The sequence below is a fragment of the Podarcis gaigeae genome (assembly GCF_964106915.1).
Source record: "Podarcis gaigeae genome assembly, chromosome: 5".
Taxonomy (NCBI): Eukaryota; Metazoa; Chordata; class Lepidosauria; order Squamata; family Lacertidae; genus Podarcis; species Podarcis gaigeae.
Genome location: NC_139681.1, coordinates 29355706 through 29379595, shown reverse-complemented (window position 1 = coordinate 29379595; position 23890 = coordinate 29355706). Strand labels below are relative to the sequence as shown.

The 23890-nt window shown below is 41.5% G+C and overlaps 1 long non-coding RNA gene across 1 annotated transcript in view; it reads right to left on the bottom strand.

The window, feature by feature from the left end:
- LOC310845410 overlaps positions 1–23890 on the bottom strand; it is a 722498-nt gene that overhangs the window by 265733 nt on the left and 432875 nt on the right. Inside the window, exon 8 of the long non-coding RNA XR_014564670.1 lies at positions 3916–4021. This is a non-coding gene — a long non-coding RNA (uncharacterized lncRNA). The remainder of the gene's footprint in view (positions 1–3915; positions 4022–23890) is intronic.

Below are 23890 nucleotides of genomic sequence, written 5' to 3'. Positions count from 1 at the left end.
TCTTTTCTGCATGCACATTGCTGTTCATTCCAGTGGTTTCATAGGTGCTGCCTGCCCATCCTGTAATTAATTCTATGGCTCCAGTCATGTGCAGTTGATTTCTGTGGGGCCCTCATCTACCTTCATCTTTGGGGGAGACAGCTGTGCAAAGATGTTTCTTTCTGACAGCCTGCTTCATGGCACTGTCCACCACTGCAGACTCAGCTGTAGTTTATTGGTACAGTGCTTTGAAGGTTGGGACCATGAGTAAATTTTATCTAGGGGTTTTATCTGTAGAATATTGATGTGAATCTGGCTTGCTGCAATATAAATATAAAGGTAATATACACCTCCACTCTCCTGATGAGAGCAAACAGTAAATATTTCACATTCTGCATCTGCCCTTATCTTCTTTCTGGCTCACAAGAAACATCCAGGACAGTATAGTCTAGCATAATATAGCGAATCCAAAGTATAAGTGAATGAGTTTTCTGATGGCAGTTTGTGTGATAAAAAGGCTAAATAATTTGGGGTCCTCCCTCATGGCTGGGAAAATGCATGGATTATTCTGCTGCGTATGACTCAGACCTTTTTTAGCTCCATGTCAGCTTTCTCCTGCTAGGTCCTGCCCCCCCCTTGCTTTGGACTATAACCCTAATCAGTTCCAGACCACTAGGGTTGCTGGGATTTGTAGTCCAAAGCAGCTTCAGTGTGCCTCATTGGGGAAGGCTGTTCCATGGGGTAGAGTCAGCATGGTGTACAGTATGGAAATGCTTGTTAATCTGGCGAGTAGTTATAAATATATTGGATCTGGAATTCTGAATAATGGAGGTTTTATGATACACAAGGTGGAATAAAACCCCCCACATTATTTCAAGTTAATGCAGTCCATGTTTGCCCATCTATAATTCCTCAAAAAGAAACACACAGAGCTCTCCTTCTTTTGGCCATTCCAATAGCTCACTGTCAGTCAGAAACCTGCAACAAATCCAAGATTAAAGGTTTTGTGCTGAACCAGACTCTGGGGATACACATCTCTTGCTAAGCAGGCAGACACACACACACACACCTTGGGGCAGGTTTTAAATTTCTTCACAACTTGAAATATAATGAGTGATCTCCAGTTATGTTATAGGAGAGCAAATACCCAGCAGGAGCTGAAAGGAGGACAGTTCCTAATAGGTCTCCCCTCCTGTGTATCTGACCCTGCCCTGCCTTCTAGCTGCCTAACTCAGATAGGTTAAAAGGGTTTTTTCTGCTCCTGTTAATATGGTATTCATATTACTGGTTGAGATATTCTGAACTGTTTATAGAATACAGTGGTACCTTGGATTACAAACGCTTTGGGTTACAAACGTTTCGGGTTACAAACTCCGCTAACCCGGAAGTACTACCTTGGGTTGTGAACTTTGCCCCAGGAGGGGAATGGAAATTGCGTGCTGGTAGCGCGGCGGCAGCGAGAGGCTACATTAGTGAAAGCACGCCTCAGGTTAAGAATGGTTTCAGGTTAGAAACAGACCTCTGGAACAAATTAAGTTTGTAACTTGAGGTACCACTGTATTTTAGTTTGTCTCTAGAATGCTTAAAAATGATGATGATGTGTTTGCTGCCCTGGGCTCCTCTGGGAGTAATATGTATTGAAATATCATTATCATCATCATCATAATTCAGGAGCCAATGTACTTAAAATCCTGGGGACAATTTTCATGTGTTTTGACCATTCTAGTGAGGTCTGATATATTTTTACTCTTTCTTTCAACATCAAAAGCCTTCAGGGCATCTTCCAAAACAAAAACAGTATCAAACTTGGCTTGTTCCTTTAGCCATCTGGTTCAAATCTGTTATCTGGGTTGTGTCTTTTTATATCTGTCAAGGCTTCTTCCAACTGATCTCCTGATGGATAACTGGTATAGGCAACTGAAATATTCCAGTTGTTTTTATTCTTTGGATTTTTGTGTCCTCTTTATTTTCTCAATGTGGCTGTGAATCCATACTAACTGGAGGAGACAGTCTTAGGAGGGCATGGAACCAAATGATAGACTGATGAAGAAGGCCTTACTCTCTCTCCTTTCCCCTGATGCAGCCAGGTGGACTGACTGCAAGTGGACAACTGATTTTTGGTCAGCAAGGCTGGTATGAGTCAGGGAAGAGGTATCAAATTGTTCCTTGCTGATCAACCTACTTGCCTAGCTAAATGGTGGCAATCCGGAAATGAAACAAAAGAAAAGAAAGAAAGGAAACGGACATTCTTCCAAATCTGCAGAAGCTCCCAAAATAATAAACTGGGCTACAAGAATCTGGAGATTGCTCCTTCCACAAAATTAACATATTCTTAAGTAGCTTTGTGGCCTACAGCAGCTTAGCCAGGCAGGCATTTTTCTGAGAAGACAGTAATCCAGTTGAGGCAAACAACAGGTGTTGCATTTATCAACTTATGCTCACATAATACAGGCCTCTCAAAAACCTTCTCTCAGAATGACTCATCTCCAAAGACACAGATGTCTTTAGGCTTTCAGAATCCGCTCTGGCCTTCAGGGCTTGCTTCTTTATACATATTACCCTTGCAGACGGGTCATGCATACATATACAGTACTACAATATTTTGCAACCAGACACTGGTGCAGTCTCATTTTAGAGCCTATTTCACAGCAGTGAAGGCCACTGTATTTTCTCAGGTTGTCTTGTGCAACTTTCCTGGTTGATCCAGAGCATGCAACATCCTGACCCAACTGAGGAGTGGGAACGTACCCCTTATGGATCATAAAAGTGAGTAAGAGTGGGACAGCTGGTTGAGCCAAGAAGATAATCAATCCCTCACTGTGAGAGGTGGTGGAGCAATATGATTGTTCCTATTTAAACTCCTAATTAGACATGGCTGGAATTGGGGAGAAGGAGATGCAGACAGGATGTATTTTCCTTGCGGGTTCTTTTCAATTTCAATTTTCAATGAATTTTCTGGGACATTAGATGCCCCAGTGAAATGCTGTTTTCTGAAATCCCTAGTGCCAGGGGATGCTGCCATAACAGCATTTGGTCCAGACTCAAGGAAGAGCAGGTAAGAGAGACATCCTTCCCTTTTGCTGCAACCACTGCAGTTGCAACCAGCAAGTAAGGAATGGTGTGTGAGGACTCAGTGTGGGATTAGCAATTACGAACAAATTTATAATGCTTGATGGGGAGATGGAAGAAGTTTTTTGAAGCATTCTTCAATATTGTTTTTTAATTGCCAGCATCTTTCTGAATTGAGACTAGGGAGTTTGTCCATTGCTATTTGTATTATTAAATATATTCATTTGACACCAACAGTTAATTTAAAACTAATGGCTCATCGTATATTACCTTGCATCCATTAGAACCAAGCATATTTTGCTATCTGATTACCGTTTCATAATGATTCCTCCTTTAGGCCTTACAAGCTGTTTCATTTTAATAATGGAAGACCTTTGTTTAACCTATCCAGCTAACTTGCTGAAAACTGCATGATTTTTAATGAATATTACATGGCTATTAATAGCAACCTTTCAAAGCCATGGGGTCAAATTGATGCTTATTTAGGATAGAACTGTTTGTCACCAAGATAAAAGATCTTGTTAATCTTCTGGAGAAAATCAATTGATTTAAATTTTCTGGCATCTGTTTCAGTTCTCTTCACCCATTAGTAGTTTGCATGTAATGTCCAAGAGAAAAGTGCTAAAAAAGCAGATTTTGACAGTGTAAGGTGAGCAGGTTGTGAAAATTTAAAACTTTACAGAAACATGGAGTCCAACATTCAACTTACTTAGCACATAGGGTTGAATTGAAACTTTCATGAACATTTTTGGCTGTGTCAAAACACAAACATAAACACCCTTGTAATTGAGGGTTGTTGGTTTTTTTGTTTTGTTTTGTTTTGTTTTGGTCAACGCTTCCAAAAATGTTTGTTTGTATAACACTCACCTCTCTTGTTCCTTTTTTGATGGCATCAAATGTCCAAATTGGGTTGAATATGTAGTGCCATGATATCATCTTGTTTACTGCATTATCGCCAACTGACAGGAATCATCTAAGAATGAAAACCAGTTTAAGTAATCAGCGATTTCACACTGTGCTGGTGTTACTCCTCTCAACCCTTTCTTAAACCTTGTTTTAACTGTATGCTAAAAACAGGGTTTAAAAACCTCTTTAAAATCCTTATCCCCCCCCCAATACTGATCCAGGGTGGGTTAAGTGTCCCCTGGAGTGGCACAAGGTAGATAAAGGAGTCTGTGCACAGCATAATTTCAAGCAGGGAACAAGCAGGAACCAAGCTTCATATGCCATGACATTGAAGGCAAAAAGAAATATTGCTGTTGATCCAAAGCACAAAAATCTACATGATGGGTGGGCACAGCTGACAAGACTCATTCCTTTTGCTCCTGACAAAACAAATCATTTGAATAAACTCATGTGCTTTGCAGCTAAAACAAGGTGTTTTCCCAATGAATGGCTGGTTACGACAACACGAGTCAAGTCGCCTGCCTAGAAGATGACTCAAAATTAAAATGATGAAATAATGATAGCTTTAATTCAAAGGTATAATGTAAAAGCCAACATGTTTGTTGAAAGCACTGATGGGCAAGGCCACTAAGACTCCCTTTGGTTTGGCTCAGAATTCCCCCAGGATTTAAAAAAAAGTCCTCTGAGCCAAGCCAAGAGTTTGGGCTGTGTCCCCTTCCTGTTTCCACCACCTCCTCCTTCAGCTCTGCAATTCCCTGCAGCACATGCAGACGATGAGTGAATTTTCCCATAACTGAAATGTGTACAACCTTTTTGAGCCAATTACCGATTGTGACATTTGAACTAACTTACCATCCATGGGGTAGAACAAGTTGGGCTGCCGCTACAAGGTAAAGGGCATGTGGTTTTAATGTTGCTGAGAAGTTGTTGCCTTTAAATATAGAGATGAGGCACAGAGCCAGGTCTCAGTGGACTAAATCACCAGCAATGTCACTAATTTATTTATTTTTCTTGCTTCTTAAATGCAGGCATAGCCATTGTGGGGGCAGCAATGTGAAGCAAAAGGGAAGGCTATTTTCAAGTCAATTTATGCATCCACCCAGAAGGAGCCTTCGTGATTTACAGAGACAACCACATGTAAGCTATACAGCGAAAATCCATTAAAATGAAACAAATGTACTAAAAGTATTTAGTCACAAAAATCATCCAACATAAAATTACCACCCCACCCACATAAGGATGAACATCAAAGTTAAACAACCAAGAGGCGGACCCTGTGGCAGGGGAATAGCACTGTTTTCTCTCCCTCTGTTCCTCTTTCTTTCTCCCCTCCACCACAAAAATGTTGCATGTATCATGAGTCCTCATGACACTGGGCAGGTGCCAGACTCCTCAGGTTTGGGGAATGAGGCTGTGGACTCAAAAGAAAGTGTCTGACCAAGAGAGGAAATTGTTTGCAACATCAACCCTGGATGACACCCATTTATTGGTAGCTGTTCTGAAGCAAGAGGCCATCACTCTGGCTGCCACTTCTGAGTCTGAGGACGCCTGCCCAGAGGTCCTAGCGTAGTCACTGTTTCCTCCACACCATCAGAAGCAACAGCTGAAGAAGGAGAGATTTTTAACTGGAAGAGACTTCCAGTTAACCACTCAGACTGAGCAGAAACCCTAAATAGGTCTCAGTCTTGGGTTATCTGTTCCTCAACTGGCATTTGAGTCTGAGTTCCACATGGAGCTATCCAAGGTGCTACCTCGGCTTATTTTGCTGTAACTTTTCCTATTCTTTTGTGAGGGGTGGAAGACCATGCTCCAAGTTTGGGAAGAGAGTCTGCAAGCCTATAGAAAGACCTTTGTTAAAACATCATTTTTTTCATTCATGGGGGAAGGAATAACATTTCTCCAGCAGGTGATACCTTTACAATACCGTACCCTTTCTTGGAAAATGAACCAACACTGAAGCTCTTTCTCCCAGAGTCTCATATGTTGCCTAAATATTTCTGCATGGTGATGCTCTCACATTGCTCCTTCACATTACAGTATTCCTGTTCCCCATGCACCAGCCATTCCATCTCTCATCACTCTTTTGTTCCACCACTATCCACTTCCAGCACTTGATTATACCATCCACTCTGTAGACATGTTCTAGAAATTTGTAGCAACTCTTTCTTCTTCCTCACTAGCCCATTATTCCTTCTCTTCCATCTTAATTGCCCCAACCTCACCATTCCCAACATTCCAATTCCCTTGGAAACAGTTGCCGGCTGCCCAGAATGGTCTTGTATTTAACAGCTTGCATTTAGTTATCCCTTGTTTTCCCTAGGCAACTGCTGCTCAGGAAAGCAAAAATGGGAGTTAGTTGGACTCAGATCCTCTGAATCCTCGGGGTTTGATTCTGAGAAAGGCTTGGGAGACCACTCATGCCATCCCTGGTTGAAACCTGAAGTATAAAGATTTAAAAGAAGAGCAATCAACCAAGATCCAGTTAACACAAGATTTTAACTATGGAAATGTGGCATGCAAATAAAATGATAATGAGTAGGAAGACTTGATCCTTTGGGGTGCTGATCAACTGCAAGCAGTTTCTTACACAGGGCTTGATGGGAGAAAATAACTATATATAATGCAGTGTTTAATGGAAAAAATAGATGATTGTTACAATGAGTCAAAGTTTTAGTCTGCTTAGAGATGTCTTAGGACTTTATAACAAAAATATAATGAGACTTAGTAATTGAGAGGGCTGAACACAGTACCATCTATAACTCTTCCCCTCGGTGTGAAAGCAGTCTATTACTAGTGCCCCAGGGTTAAAAAAATAAGGAAAATGCTTATATCAGGAAAACCAGTAAGTATGGGTACCCTGGGTGATCATTTTCATTTATTATAGTTATGCCTGAAATGTAACACACACAGAATAGCTCTTTATTTGTTAGCTTTTTCAAACTCAGTAAAGCTTCTCCCAGAAGCCACACTTTTATATAGTTGTTCCTCATTTGTTACCTTTTGCAGTTCTCTATGCAGTATAAAGGTGTTGAGAAGACCAATTCTAAATCACCCTACATTTGTGGACAAGAGCACTGTGTTATAATGAAGCAGTACAGGCCCACCCTTTACGTTCTCCCGTTGTTTTCTGTACAGTTGCAATACATAGTTGACAAAATAATATATTTGTGTTCAACACTAGTATAGACATGTCAGTGGGGAAAGCATTGCATGATTGCTTTTGGGCGGCACTGTTCTTAAGAGAACTTGTCACTTTGGGGGAAGGGTTGTGAAGAGGGAAGGTGAAAAACCTGACAAACTAAAGAAAATCTGGATACTTTTGCAGGTGCATGGGGGGGGGGGGTTGATTTTCAACAGCCATTAGCAGAGGATTCTGTTAATTCTTTTAACCATTTTTATTCTTTTTTAAAAAAAGTTGTGCTGTGGAAGTGATGGCAACAATCCTCCTTGACTCTAGAACCACTTCCCCCCATAATGCACCTGGAGGATGGACTCAGTGTCACAATGTTGCTTCCTTCCAGGTAGCTGCCCCCACCGTCCTATTGCATGACAGTATGGACAGCCATGTCCTGCTCCCCTAGTGACACAGTCTTTCTTCAGATATGCTCCAGGAGTGGAAGATGGTTCTTGCCAACATTTTCTGCAGCACCAAAAGCTGTTTAAAAACAAAAAGATAATCAAAATAGAATATATATATATATATATATATATATATATATATATATATATATGAAAAGCCTTTGCTAATGACTGTTGAAAAGTATGTCCCATACTCACAAATGTGAGCTTGGAAATAATTAGTTTCTCTAGCCAATACCCTGTGAAACTGGGAAGGGACTTCGCTCCCTCATATTAGCTGTGTATTTGAATTTGATGGAAGGAAGAGGGAAATGAAGGTGGAAACCTTGTGGACACTTATTAATTAATTAATTAGGTGAAAGTAAGCTCCTGTGAAATCCAGAAATGAGATATTTCTGATCAGCCATGAAAGAATCAGGCTGTAAAGGTGAATTCAAAAATGATGTTAAGAACATTTCTTAAAAGCACTGGATGCGTTTAGTTTTGAATATTGTTAACACAAGGTAAAACAAAAAAAGTAGGGTAGGGCTACGGTTACTGTAGGGGGATGAGTGACTCTTTCAATTTTGGTTTCCTTTAGTTTCTCAGTTTTCCACTCATTTCTCTACATTCTCACATCGATATGTTATTTATTTATTTATTTATTTATTTATTTATTTATTTAAAGTCCTCATGAAGGTTAGTGTGAATTTCTTCTCATATACACATTTCTGTATGCAAAGCAACTTCCCTCAATAGAATCACCCTCTGTGTTATTTCACTAGTATAGGCATTTGTATGCGCATTTACCCCCAGTATATGCTTTTCTGTACACGTTACTTGGTAGGAGATCTGCACTGCAAAATCTGGAGTAGTACAAATTTCAAAGGATAGCTGTGTTTAACTTCTCGTGCTGTTTCAGAAATCTTGAATTAGACGGGCTCACCTTCAGGTATGTGCCAAATTTCTCCCACATCCCTATTTTAAGTATGACTAACATGAGATACATACCCTTTCTTTCTTAGAAGCCACAGCACGCCTACAGCAGAAAAGCTCAAAGAGCTGGATTTTAAAATATTGATATCTCATCTTTCCATCCATTAGATGCCACAAGGCAGCTCTATTGCTATCACAGCTATCCATTGTTCATTTTTCCACAAAGTATTTTGTGCAGCACTCATACTATCTGAACCTCCTCCAGCTTCTACTGGACAACCTTGTTCAGACTATGTACAATGACAGGTTCTTATTCATTAACATACATTTTACTCAGAAAGTATTCAGGCACTTTTTATAGTTCTTTGTTTGAAGGGGGAGAATCTGGAGCTATGCAAAAATTGTATAACAGTAAATGACACCAAGAGCAAAGCGCTCTCTCTGTCTCCTCAATTCATTGTATGTTTTGTTTATTAAGTACAAAGCCATGTTCTAGCTCTTTGTCTGCTGTGTATAATTTGAATTATAAAGCAATGATCCAGTGTACTAATGTGTCAAAGCAAATGGAATTCATTTTCTGACCTCATCTCCCTGCTGTAATGTAGGCATAAAAATGTGTTCCGCGAGTGACAGGTCATTAGATTTAGCATGACTGACAGCTACCTTCCCCAACACATTCATTTCTTTATTAAGATGGACTCCTTCTATGACCTTGTTGCCTGGCACTTTTCATTGCTTTATCATCCACAATAAAGAGAAAAAATCTGTTGCTCTAGGTGAGAATTCAGAGGAACTGGAGGGAAAGCCAACAAAATTTCAATAAGACAAGGAAAAGACTTAATCCTTATCTCCAACCTGTTCTGCATCTTTACTGAGGAACCTGTAGCTCATCAGATGTTGTTGTACAAGAACACTGATTATCTCTGATTATCCCTGAGGCTGATGAGGGCTGGAGTCTAACAACATCTGGAGAGCCACTGACTCCTGTTCCTTGCTCTAAGTAATGCATAGGATACTGTTGGCTCTCTAGATGTTGCTGAACTACAACTTCCATCATCCCTGGCCATTGACCATGCTTGCTGGGATTGATGTGAGTTGCAGTTCAGCAACATCTGGAGGGCCAAAGGTTCTCCAGACCTCCTCTAGAATTTGGTTCACTTTTTCTTCTCTTATCCACTGGTCCCAATCCTGAAAGGACTCCTCCCTATGCTCCTGACTACTTCTTGGGTGACATGGGTGACATTTGTGTTCCAGGGGGTCATTTGTTTCTGAAAGATAATTTGAAGCGTGACTCGTCAAGCTTGAAAAATTGTGCATATTTTCCTTGGGGCAGACCCCCACGCAACCCAGTCACTTCGATCCATTTATTTCACCTCTGCCCTGGCAGTTATCTGCTAATTTTATTCATTTATTTTTGTAAATTATGTTTTGTTTAAATATTACTGTTAACTGCTTTGATAGTTTGCTCCTCGAAGCTGCCAATGGCTTTGGCATTTTATTGGATTGTTTTAAAAAGTTTATATACTACTTTTGAGGAATAACATTTTTTGCTCCGCTTCCCATTTCTGAATCATATAGAAATGCACACATAGGTTTATGGGTAAAGCTTGCCAAGATCAAGTTATTAGGAAAAGTCAACAAGCCACATGTTTCCATTTTTTACAGGCACCTGTCCTGTGGGAGGTAGTTATGGGAACTGTAAGTATGTAGTATGAATTTAAACAAGAAATATTGAGACTTTTTTTATTGTGTTCAGGGACAATAAACACCCATTTCGGAGGCAAGGTTGGTCTAGGAGTCACAAACAGGACTATAATGTAGATAATTACCTTGCTGCCTTTCTTTCTGACAGCTCTTTTAGCCCCCCTCTCTGTGTTTGACAGAATAATAATTTAAAACAAAATTACTTTCACTGTAGCAGAAAGTACAGAAGGCAGACAAAGGAAAAAACGTGGTGCATTCTAGACGCTAGCCTTGATGGAGAGGTAGGGGGAGAACCTTCATACCCATAGCGTAAGGGAGATGTTATGTTGAACTAAATATGATCTCTGAAAATACTGATGGGAAGCCAAGGGTATCAAAAACATTATTTAGCTATGGCTCATGAGGAGAGGAGACAGTGGTGTCATCTTGGTGGTAGCACCACACTCATTGTGATGTGGATGGGACAGAATAAAGCAGCAGTGGCAAGATGAAGAGAACTCTGGGGCTGTTGCAACTGTGCACCCAAAGCTCTCCCAACCTCACCAGCATCTTGCCTCACTCTGCCCCAAACCCATCCAGATGAGCATCAGGAGAGGACACCACTGCCTCCACCCCACTCCCTGCACAAGCCACCACTGGCATTATCCACCAGAATCTAGTGAAAACTTAAGATTAGGTTATACTGAGCTGGTGTTTGTCCACAGACAGCTTTCCAGGTCATGTGGCCAGCATGGCTAAACCATTTCTGGTGCAACATAACACCATGACCAGCAAGCATGGAAATGCTGTTTACCTACCCACCACATCAGTACCTATTTATCTACTTGCACTGGCATGCTTTCGAACTGCTAGGTTGACAGGAGCTGGGACAGAGCAATGGGAGCTCACTCCATCGTGGGATTCGAACCGCTGACCTTCTGATCGGCAAGCCCAAGAGGTTCAGTGCTTTAGACCACAGCGCCACCTGCGTCTACATTATATGATTTTGTGTTCATGGAATTCAGGGCAGTGTATGTAGGATTGTTGAGTAGTTTCTCATGTGGCCACTGAGGAGACCCAAAGCTGCTAAGCTTCAGCTGCATCATTGTGTTGCCCTCTGATCATGTAACGGAGAAAGGAGTGAAGTTTTCGCTATTTGTGTAACCAGAAGGGAACAAATCAGCACATAGTGGGCCTTCACACACTTCTAAACATATGGGCAAGCCAACTAGATCAGGACAAGGTCTCACCTAGACCAGCATTCTGTTCTCACAACCAGATGCCTGCGGGAAACCAGCAAGCAGGACCCAAGAGCCCTCTCCCCCTGCAGTTTCCGACAACTGGTAATCAGCAGCATTTCTGCCTCCGACACATTTTCATGCACTGAGCAGAATTCTGTCTCCTTTGCTTATCACTCAAGATTGGAACACGCTCCAAATGGGGTGCCAAATATTTGTTTCTTCTCACCACTGAACAAAGGGTCACCCTATGCATATCTGGGACACCCATCTTTTTCCATTAAAAATGCAGCTGGGAAGGGGGGGATATTGAGATTATATCATGGACAGTGCTCTTTTTATAGAAAAAGAGGTGCTGGAACTCACTTTATTCTCTAAGAATAGTAATGGTGCCCACCTGTGAGGTGCCGGAACTGAGTCCTGGCAGGTTTCTGCTGGGGAAAAAAGCCCTGATCATGGACCAGATCTAAATCAGCAGCCTCCCTGATCCAAATTATGGCCCAAATCCATATCAGGACCCCTTTTCATATAGAAAAAGACATTGAGCAGTCTTCCCTTCAGAGTTCAGCATGGACAGCAGTGAGGGCTGGAGTTTAAACTGGAGGGGCTGAACTTTGAAATGCAGCCAGTGTTAATGTGTTGACTAAGCATGCGCTTAGTGTTCAGCTTTCTTGTATGTAAATCAGGCCAATCCAATCCAGAGGCTTTATATCACCTCCCAGTAACAGGGGCAAGGTCATACATACCCTCACCACCATTGGAAAGGTGGTGAGGGCTCGGAAGCAGGCTCTCCCTAATAATAATAATAATAATAATAATAATAATAATAATAATAATAATTTATTACTTATACCCTGCCCCTCTGGCTGGGTCTCCCCAGCCACTCTGGCGGCTTCCAACAGGAGATTAAAAATACATTAAAACATCAGTCATTAAAAATCTTCCCTAAACAGGGCTGCCTTCAGATGTCTTCTAAACGTGAGATAGTTGTTTATTCCTTTGACATCTAATGGGAGGGTTCCACAGGGTGGGAGCCACTACTGAGAAGGCCCTCTGCCTGGTTCCCTGTAACTTTGCTTCTTGCAGTCAGGGAACCACCAGAAGGCCCTCAGCGCTAGACCTCCCTAGGCTTCCTCCTATCCTGAGATCGGACCCTTTGCACTTTTCATTCTTTGTCTGCTTTCCAGCAAAACCTTAAATTAGTAGAAAACTTTATTCTAACAAGCATCAGTGCAATTAAAAACTTTCTTCCAGTAGCACCTTAAAGACCAACTAAGTCAGTTCTTGGTATGAGCTTTCGTGTGCATGCACACTTCTTGTGCATGCACACGAAAGCTCATACCAAGAACTGACTTAGTTGGTCTTTAAGGTGCTACTGGAAGGAATTTTTTTTGTTTTGACTATGGCAGACCAACACGGCTACCTATCTGTAATTAAAAACTTTGGAATCAGAAACTTCAAAGGGGGGAAAGGGGGTATGGTTACAATAGAGGTGTGAAGCCTACAGAACTAAAGGTGTGAAGCCTACAGAATTAGAGAGAGATTTTAATGAGCATGAAGGCAGTTTGATCAAAAAAACTAGTTGAGCTTTTTTTAATTGTTATTTTAGCAAACAGTTGTAACTGTTGGATTTCCCTACCAATTTCATCCCAGTGAGCCTCGTGTATTAATTAAAAGGCACTGAAGACCGAACAGCATTTATTACACTTAGTCCCATTTTAAGGAGAAAATATTTAACATGGTAAATGTGTGGCTCATCATGTAGGAATGCACTGTATGCAACTTATTATCTTAAGTATGACTGCATCCCACTGGAAATCAAAAAGATGTGACATAGCAACCTTTATTAGCTTAATGGGAGCTGACCTGCTATAAATATGACACCTTAAATTGAACATGAGAGGTGACCTTCATTTAATGCAAGCATTTCTTCTGAAATAAAGACTCCTGTCATTAAACCAAGGCCAGTGTGCTGCTAAGTAACCAAATTGATAACTCTTCCAAATGGAATTCCTTTGAGTGAGGAGTTGTTGGGTGGCTGTGTCACGGCTGGAGTCAGCACAAAACAATGCATCAGTTAACTGTTTATTCAAGGAAACAATCCACAGTCCTGGCCTAGTGGCCCCAGCAATTCCTTCGAGGAGGTCTTGCCCCAATGAGCCAGTTGTGAGAACTGAAGATCCCCACCTTCCCAGTGCCCACTAGAACTCTCCAGGGTCTTTCGCACGCAGTCTCAGGCTGCATCTGCACACCATCACCCTCTGCTCTGCCCATTTCAGTTGTCTGTGGGTTCTAGGAGACTGGGGGAGGGGAGCTAGGAGATGCTTTTCAAAGTTATTCACCTCACAGGAATTTTTTCAATAGGATTAGTCATCAGATTTCTTGGTAGCAAAATAAATTATGTGCGCGTGTAAAAACAGAAAAGAAAAAGAAACGGAAGACTTTTAACTATGATCCTTCAGGAGTTTGATCTTTGGAAATTCAAAGCACTATGATCTGCAGCTTCTGGACTAATGTGCTGATGAAAACATAGGTTTCCAGATGATTTCAGGCTCATCCAGATAGCCTGTGTATTGTGCATCCATCCTGATTTGTTTGCACAAAACCTACACAGAAGTTAGACTATCTTTGTTCTTTTTTAAACATTTGCTCTGTTCATCTTCTCCATTTGTTTGTGGGGAGGTTATACAGCCATGAACATTCATTTCGATTTGCTTGCAGGGTGTTTACATGTTTTCTCCTTAATTTTTTCAGGGCATTTCTCCATAGCCTTCCTAACTGGAACCCCCCCCCCCTCTCTTTAAGTGGATTTGCTGCACTGGGGCAATAGAAGGTTATAATCCACTTTCAATTGTGAACACCTACATTTCTGACATTCTAAAAGCACCTTTCACTTTTCCTGAACCTTCTGACTCAGATTTAGAGAAGTTATGGCAAGGGGAGTCAACATGTTCCATAAGCAGCAAAATGGACTGTCAAATGAACTGACAGAGGAAGAATCAGAAGAAAAAGGAGGCTGATAAAGTTCTCTCAGTGCAAGTCAAACGGGTACTTTAAATGTACATTGATGACTTATGCTCAGTGAACTCGGGCCTTGACTGTGGTCCATTATCACAGGATACAGCTAATTATGTCATCCATTTTCTAGATGGATGACACAAAGCAAATAGAAAGTGAGAGTTTCCGGTGCTTGAAGCACTCTATGCAGAACAATGGACTATGGACACATCAGCTGCCTTGAGTTAGAAACAAATACAGCTTGCAAATTAGGCTTGAGATCTGTTCAGAGCTGAAATTCATTGGGACTGGCAAACTGGAATCAAGTTAATAGTTGATCCAGGAAAGCAACTAGGATCCAGGCTGCAGGAGAACAGTAGCAGTCTCTGCCTGAGTAATGGGTTTACTCAGACTGAGATGCTAAGCCGGAATACAGATTGGGAAATTTTTTTGACTTAGTTTGGTTTTAAAGACAATCTGCTCTTTTCTTTCCAAAACAATATGAGAACCAAACCATAGATGACCTTTGAAACTGACATCTCTCCAGATTTTGCAATGCAGTTCTCCTGACAAGTAAGGGGCATAAAAAAGTATTTTATTTTTTAAAAATGACTCTGTTTTCCATCTCATATGGGTCTCAAAGCAGCTGGTGCATGTAATGGGATAAAAGTACATAAAAATACACATATCCGTGAAAACGACATGCAAAAATGCATTATTTCGTGGAAATTTGCTTTGCAAAAAGATGTATATGAGGCAAAAGTGCACACTAAAGTATGTACAGGAGAAATTTGAGCTAAAATGCTGAAAAAGTTTCATGAGTTAAAAAAAAAGTACAGGAAAATGTGAAGAACTGAACTTGAGATTTGAAAAGCAAGAAACTGTCTGATGAGGGCGGCTGGGAAGAATGTGTGATTAATCATTATTTTATGGTGTGAAATTACACACAACAGATAGTGATACTTTTAAGTTTGTGAACGATCTTATTTTTTTTAAGAGCCAAAACATTTCCCTAAGAAAAAGATAATAATTCCAGTGAAAGGAGAAAATGTTTTATTGACCTCTTTGAAACAGAACTATTACCAGCATGAATAAACTGTAAGGATAGTTAATATGTTTTCACAGTCTATTTTCCCCATGCAAGGAACTAGGAAGTAGTGGCATATCACAGCACCATACTGAAGGGGAAAAAATATTGTGATATTATTCCACCCTACTGCCTTTCAAGTAATTAAAAGGTAATCTTCCTGCTGCCAATTCAGCGCGTGCACACACACACACACACACACACACACACACTAAGAAAGAAGATTGCAAACAACAAAAGAGCTGGTGGTAGAAAAAGGCTTCCTCCTGCCGTCTGCAATGGGAATTGGCCTCCTGCTGGAGACTGAAAGAGAGATGCCGTTGTATGTAACCTTGCAGGAAGGACAAGAGACTGCCGAATCAATGGACACCATCTATGGCAGCCTGCCAATGATTCAGAAATGAACAATAATGTAAGATGGATGCTCTATGTAAACCCTCATCACCTACAGGAGCTTGTTCCTAGACACAGATAAGATACTTGATGAATTAAGGTTGGCAACTCTCCTGTATCTAGCCTTTCCAACAAGGCTATTGAAAAATGAAACATTGATTGACTGGCATAGGATTGGGGGAGGAAGTACCAACTGTTCTGATGCTCATACCAGGCTAAAGAACACTCCGTAGCATCATTTTGTATATAGCGGGTGGGAGTTTTTAAAGCGCTTTAGTACTATAATGTGCAGATGGAAGCAATTTTTATAGTCATGCCTTATTGTTTTCTATATTTCAGGCAGCATTGTGCCGCAGGAAATGATATATCTAGGACTACTGCAGTTAAGAATGCAAGAAAGCTAAATTCAGTCAAATCTGCTGTGCTTCTTAAACACAGAAATTTGAAGCTGGGGGGAGGAATATAAATTTGTCTGTTTCGCACTGGGGCACAGACAGCATTCACTAAAGCTGGCCCATTGACATGGAGTTGTTTACAGCGATGACACCATAAAATAAAAATGCTGCTAATTTGCAGATAGGAGTGGATCCTTTCTGTACAGAATGAAACTATTGGCAAGGGCTCCAGATCCTGTGCTGGGAACCTCATAGAATTTAATCTCAGAGGATTCAGGCATATGGGTGCTCAGAGCTTTTTTCCGGAACAGAACAGAATAAAACTGTGTAGCAAGGGACCTCATGGTTGGCAGGTAAGACGAAGCCTCTGAACTGGCCATGCATGATATAAAATAGAGTGGGGGGGGGACCCTGCAGACCAAATGTGGCTTTTCGGGCTACTATCTGCCCCAGGCCAAACCCCCTGATCCATGTCTTTTTTATGCTTTTGTTTTGAACAGTGATAGTGCTTCTTGCTCACCTGGGTGGAAGATGGATGGAGAAGTGTGTGTGCACTTGCATATATGTGTGTGAGTGTTTATGGACCGATGACATTTGGATTGTAGCCTACTGTACAAAAAAGCTTGTTGCTGTGTCTACTTTTGGCTCCGGCCCTATCCACTGCGTGTGGCTCACGGAATGTTGCCCACAAAGGAATGTCACTGTCAGGCAGGAAAAGGTTCTCCATCCCAGTATGAAATCAGAGGAACCTTCTGCCACTCCCAGGTCAGCACAGCAATACTTTCTGCCTGTACAGCAACATCAGACCCTCCAAGTTTCCCTATTTTCCAGGGAGGGACAGTCTCAGATTTTCAGAAGCAGTCCTGGTTTCTGATTTGGTCCCGGAATGTCCTGCTTTTCCTTAGGATGTTCCTATTTTCATCGGAGAAATGTTGGAGTTATGCGACCCCCAAGCCAAGGAGATAAGTAACTATACAACCTTTAGAAGACATCTGAAGGCAGCCATGTATGGGGAAGTTTTTAAATGTTTAATATTTTAGTATGCTTTTATATATGTTGGAAGCTGCCCAGAGTGGCTGGGGCAACTGGGTCAGATGGGTGGAGTATAAATAATAAAATTATTATTATTATTATTATGGAAAAGGACATCCCTATTTTCATCGGAGAAATGCTGGAGGGTATGCAACATACATTATGGATTCTGGTTTAGGAAACCTCCATGTAAGGCCTGCATTCTAGCATCGAGCCAGATTGGGCCTTACGGTTTTTTCTTTTCTGGTGATCTGCAGAATTATTTGTATACATCCTGCATTATTCCACACACCACCCCTGAAGCGTCACAGGACATTGTCAAGATGAGGAAGGTACTTAGCAGTAGCGGCCAAATGCAAATAGGTATATTTGCATTAAATCAGAATTACCAAATTGGCTGAATTGTTTCATTATGCTTTCTGGACCCAGTTTTATATCCATGCGTTATGAAAAACCATCTTTCTGGCATCTGTTTGCAATTAATGGAGGTGCTTTAGCATTGATATCATCATCAGAGTTTCCCCCATTATGCTCAAATGGGCTGGTTGCATGGGCGAAAGCACATAGACCATAGGCACGTCAGTTCATATCCTCCAAAAGGGCTGTTTTCCAAAAGAAAGAGTTTGATTGGAGCAATTTGGAAATGGCTCAGAAGTTCAAGTACATTCTAAAAAGGACATCTGTGTGGGAGAAGCAATCAGACTTGACAGCATTAACAAAGGCACACTGCATAACATAGCTGGTGAAAATTACATTGTGTTAGCAATATAGACAAGGCTGCTGTACCTTAGCTATTGCTAAGCCTAGAAATTCTGTTAGGGAAAGGAATGAGACTAGGAGGTGTATATAATGCCATATTTAAATAATGGGACTGAATCAAATTAGCTGGATATCAAGAGAGGAAAAAGACGATTTATTTTCAGTGGCTGGTTCTAAGCGCTGGATCTGTTACTAAGCGATGTTTGGAAAATAACAGCCAAGACTTTTCTGGAACGGAGACAACACAAGCAAACCAGAGTGACATCCACCCAACCCAGCAGTTTATTTTAGAAATGAAATCCATAAATTTCCAGTATAGGATTTGGTTGCACAAATCCACAAAAAGCAAATGTGAGGAAATCATCTGGCTCAAAAACTAGCTATGGCGTTCGTTTTTGTTTTGCTTTTTGGACAAGCCTGTACATTGTTCATCTAATAATGTATTCTTTTGTTGTTGCATTACAAACTTTGGGGATGGGGGAAAGGAGTGGTAGTCAATTAAGTGTTACTCAGAGTAGACCTACTGAAATTAATGAACCCACTGAAATTTCATTAACTTCAATGGGCCACAATTCTGCACCCCCATGAAATGGAATTGCCTCCTCCCCGACAGCTTCAGCCCTGGAGGTCTGACCTTCAAGGCCATTCTTTCCTGCCCAGCATGACTCCATTTCCAAAACTGTGGGGTGTAACAAGCCCCCCTGCAATTGTAAGACCTTTCCCCCTGTCCTCTGAAACGGCACAAATTTGTTGCACCTTCTCTTTCCCCCTTTTAGGATTTACCTAAAATGCTCCACCAATCAGATGAATCATAAAACGGGAATAAAAGACCACTCCTGATTCAAATACCTAAGTTAGCCACAACTGACAGAAATGCCTATATAAATTAGTCACAACATGTCCCATTGCTTTCAACAGGATAAGTACAATGAATTTCCTTTGGATTAGAGCCATTGTCTCTTTGGTAGGAGACAGAACCTTTGCATATGACATATACTGTATGTCTTCAGACATGCCATTGTGTTACAGGGCTAAATGGGCCACTGACTGGGTGACAAGGCAGTGTCACATGTTCCAAGCTGGTAGAGGAGGTCTCCTGACTGGAGGAATCTGCTTCTCACTATCCTTGAGAGCATCCAGCCTTTCCTGCAACCCAGCTTTTTGTTCTTAGAGTTGTTTTTAATCTCTCCATGTCGTGCAAGCTCCTGGTGCCTCTTGAACGGAAAGCACATTTGTCTGCCGGTGATTTGTTACAAAAGATCAGAGTCTGGCAGCAGGTCACCATCACAGTACCAGCGCAAGAAGCTTTGCTTAAATGTGCTAATAATTTACAAGGTGTATTGCTGGGGTGAGTAATGACTTCTTGCAACCCGCTGATTCCTTTTTTAGCTGTGCAATTAGTTCTCTGATGCTTTTTACAGTAAATGATGGGATCCCATTGAGCCCTTTCGTAGAGTTGGCAGAATATCTGGTTGGTTATGTATTGCTCTTTGGTGGCTTAATTTATGGGGAGTTTTAGGTCAGGGCCATTTAGATACAGAAAAAGAACCAACACTGTATTTCGCTTCGTTTTCCTGCGGCATTTGAAATGATCTGCTCGACCATTTCTGTTTTAAAACTAGAGATGCCACGAAAGTTCCCTATTAACTAATTTGGAACACTGATCATGGTGCTACATAGCAAATTGAAGGGTATCCCTAAACCAGCACATAAAAGGGGGTTATTAGCTTCTCCTTTTTTCTTTTTCTTTTTGCCTGCTCAGAATGCAAAACCAGATTCTGCACATCCACATGTCCCCCAATCCCTGAATGTTAAACCCTGGTCAATGTAATTCTCCTTGATTGCTAGGAAGTGCATGACTAGACCATCTGACCAAGGAGCCGGCTGGTCAGCTATTTTTGCTCTAAACTGAGTGGAGAACCTCCTGCCAAAGGGCCAAATATGGCACTTTGGGCCTGTTTATTCAACCTTCGTGACTCACCCTAGACCCCATTCTCAACCCCAGGCCACATCCTATCCCACACCAGCCCTAGTGCCTGTCTTCCTTGAGAGCTTCTCTCCACTAGAATTTATCCAAGAACTTTGATAATGTCCCTTTCTTAACTCCATGCAGCATAGAATGTGTTTGTGTGTTGGGGATGGAAAGATCTGTCAATTTCAGTTCTCTCCATTTCTGTCATCCACTATCCCTAATTTTTAAACTCTCCCTTGTTCCTGGGTTTGTTTGGCTGGGGGCAGCTGAGTTTTCAAAGAGTTCTCAGCCACGGATGATACTAGGAGCTGCAATTCCCAATATGACAAGATACATCGATGCACAACTGCCAACATTCCAAGAAAAGACAGAAACATCCACACTTGTTTACTGAATGCTTACCAATAAAGCTCCTAAGTATCTAGTCCTTTCCAAATCAGGTGTCAAAGATGATGAAACTGATATAGAGATTCTTATTTTTAACTATACCCAAAATGCTAGAGTGATTATGAAGGTATTGTCACACATGAATTATATTTGTCTGTAATTTTATTGATAGGTAGAACAAAGTTTAAAAGAGTTCTCGGTTCCTTCTTCTTAGCATCCTATCCCTTAAGCTTTTTACAGCATGACAGTTCTCATTGATATGTGGTTGGCAATCATGTATTCTGGCCTGCAATAAAATTCAGCTATCATCACCTCTGGAAAGCAGAGGTTTCAGGAATACTTGCGAGTTTTTTCTTGTCTCCCTGTGTCTGATTGCTATGTGTCTGGGGCCTACAGACAAAGACCAGGCTGCTTGATTCAAATCAATATGTGAAATTCATCCCATTTCTTGATGCCCCATTAGGGTTGACAATGTCAATGTCATTCTGCTGCAACGACAGCAGAAGCCACAAAGGTAAAATTCCTCTTCTCTTAAAGATACAGTATCTCTATCAGTCTCCAGAAAAGAGATTGTGTGTGTGTGTGTGTGTGTGTGTGTGTGTAGACACACACACACAACTCCATCCACTGACCCACAGGAAATATCAATCAGATCTGAGACATTTTGTTACCTGGGGCAGAACAGCAAATAGTCTTCCACCAAACACACACACATGACAAGGTACATAGTATCCAAAGCTGATTGGGTTATTTTGGCACTTCAGGCAAAAAAATTCCACAAGTGCCTCTCCCTCACATTATAAATACAGTAATAACAAATTAAATCATTAACAATTTGCTACTCTTTCACAGTACTCAACACCAGCTGCCTGATGCAGTTGTCTCACTCTGCCTAATGATAAGGCCAGTCCTGGGGATTGCAGTCAACAGTGGGCAGAGTCAAAGGTGGGTGGGAGGGGAGAAATGAAATAAAACATAAATAATTATGCTAATTTTCTTCACACCATGCAGAATTGTGCAGACCTCAATCATCATCATTACATACACTTTTTATTGCTCCCCCCACCCAAGCTCAAAACCCTCAAAGTATCATTTTGTCCTGGGATGCTGCAAGATGTAAGGATTGTCACCAATTTGGGGATTAAACAGTCTCTACCAGCTACTATGGGCTATGGTCAATATGTTCCTCCATTGCTCTTTGAACACTGTATTCCTCTGAATCTCCATGTTCCAAAGAAAGACACCTCTGAATATCCATTGTTGGTTGTCAAAAACAGAGATGATTGCTTTGATATCTTGAAGACATTTGGCTGAAAACAATGCTCTTCCTGTGCTCTTTTTATTATTTGGGGTGAGACTTTAGCAAAACACAGAAGAAACATTCATTCTCAGGATGTGGTGGAGTGAAGGGAGAGCGATAGATACACTCATTGCTTTCTTTCTTTTTTTGCAGAGCAAATGTGCCATCCTCCATGCTGCAGGCAACATGGCACACCTATGTTAGTGGCCTGCCCACTGATGAAGCTCATCTCAAAGTACTCCATAGCTGGTGGGCCTGTTGGTCACCATGGTGTCCAATTCCCATGGAGCCTTAATCCTGATGAAGCCCGCATGCCCCAAATCACTCCATGGCCAGCAAGCGCAAGGGATACAAGGCTCATAAAACATTCAGTTCCTCCATCTCTCAGCTTGCTTCCCGATACCACCTCCATAAAAGAAATAGGGCACACCTTTCTTGGTGACAGCAGCAACTCAGCTTCCCTTGCTGCCTTCTGAAAGACAATGGGGACAGGATGGGCTGCCAGCAACACCACAAGCTGCATTCAGTTGCGTCTGGGGTCCTATCTGGCCCACAGGTTGGGGTTTCCTCAGCCCTGGTTTAGCTTTCTTCCCCAGAGATCCGTCCTCTCCAACCCTCTGAACATCTTTTGTCTAAGCATTTATTTCCCGCCAATAGCAGACATCTCAGCATATCCATGGCTCTCACCAAGGTTACTTGCCAACACTACTTCCTCACTCATTCTTCCCAAGCATCAATCACTAATGGGTTGCTCAAGTCTGGACCCAATCTGAGGTTTATTATTATAACTTGTAAAGAGAACTAGAAAAGCATGTGTTTATAACTTTAAAGTGAAAAAAGTTGTTTAAAAACAAACAAATGCAGTTCTGCACAGAATCATGCAGAGCACATATTGCACTTGAGTAGCAACACTAACCTGGTCAGCAAAGTGTCAAAAGCTCCAGGACAGTTGCAATGATTACCAGGAAGATGTGTAAGAGCAGCGATGGGACATTTATTGGGCTTGTCAAAAGGGGACAAGATGTATATGGTCTCTTATATTTCTTTTTCAGCATGTCAGAGCCACGTCAACAACCTCTGGTTAAACCCCCTGATAAAATTTACTTCTGCTCCAGTCTTCAGAACACTGCACCCATAAACCACATTTTGGCCTGCAACAGGAGATAGCTTCAGGGCTGTTGGGAAGAAACATTTTTGCACAGACCTCCTGTTTCCCCCCATCTCCACCCAACAAAAAGCTACGGCAGAGTTCAAGTGATAGATGAGCTGCTTTAGAAATCAACTCCACAGACCAAGGCTATATAATTAATTACAAGATGGGTCGTCAGTACCAATGAAGTTGCCGGGAGAAGTGCAGGAATTGAACAGCAATGTAGATGCAGAACAGATGCACCTTACATTCAACTGCATTTTTCTCTTGCTCAAAAAGAGCTGACACAGAGTCCTCTGTCTGTCTGTCTCTCTGTCTATCTATGCTGGTGGGCATGTATTCCTTACTGGCAAGTTACATAGCTAGTGGCATCTGGAATTTCAGACCCGCCTGTTATTATGAACTGTACATGTAGCTCCCTATGAAACATTGAACATCTGCAATCTCAACTTTAATCCTGCAGACACAGATGTGACAATTGGAGAAGGGGTGCATTTTGTGATTGTCACTTTCATGTTTATTCCTCCTTCTTAAATTAGCAGTGGCAAACAACTTTCATTTCTTTATTATAAAATTTGAAGTAAAACACCCCCCAAGGCCTTCAGGGCAGTCAGTAAGGCATAAAAGCAACAGAAACACATCCATATAATTCTTCAGGTCAAATAAAAAATAGAAAACAGCACCATTGTAATAAAAATGAACAGTACCACCACCTTTCCCAGTAAACATGGCAACAGCCAAAATCATAATGTAAAAGAGCGAGTCCTTTCTGTAAGTGTCATGACCCAATGAAGCAGCCAGACCATAGGGCTTGTCCACATTTTTGATTGTCCTGTGCCTAGAAAGCATGAGTCTGAGCCATTCCCCACTTGTCCTCCACCTTCTAGGCATGGGCACAAGCAGTTTTGCCTTTGCCCCCACCACTTCCCCCAGAAAACCTGCTCTTTAGTGCTAAATCAGAACAAACAGCAACCTATGGAAAACCCATTAGCTGTTTGCTCTGATTCAGCGGTTAAAAATGGGAGAAGAAGCATGAGCTTTGTAGCTTT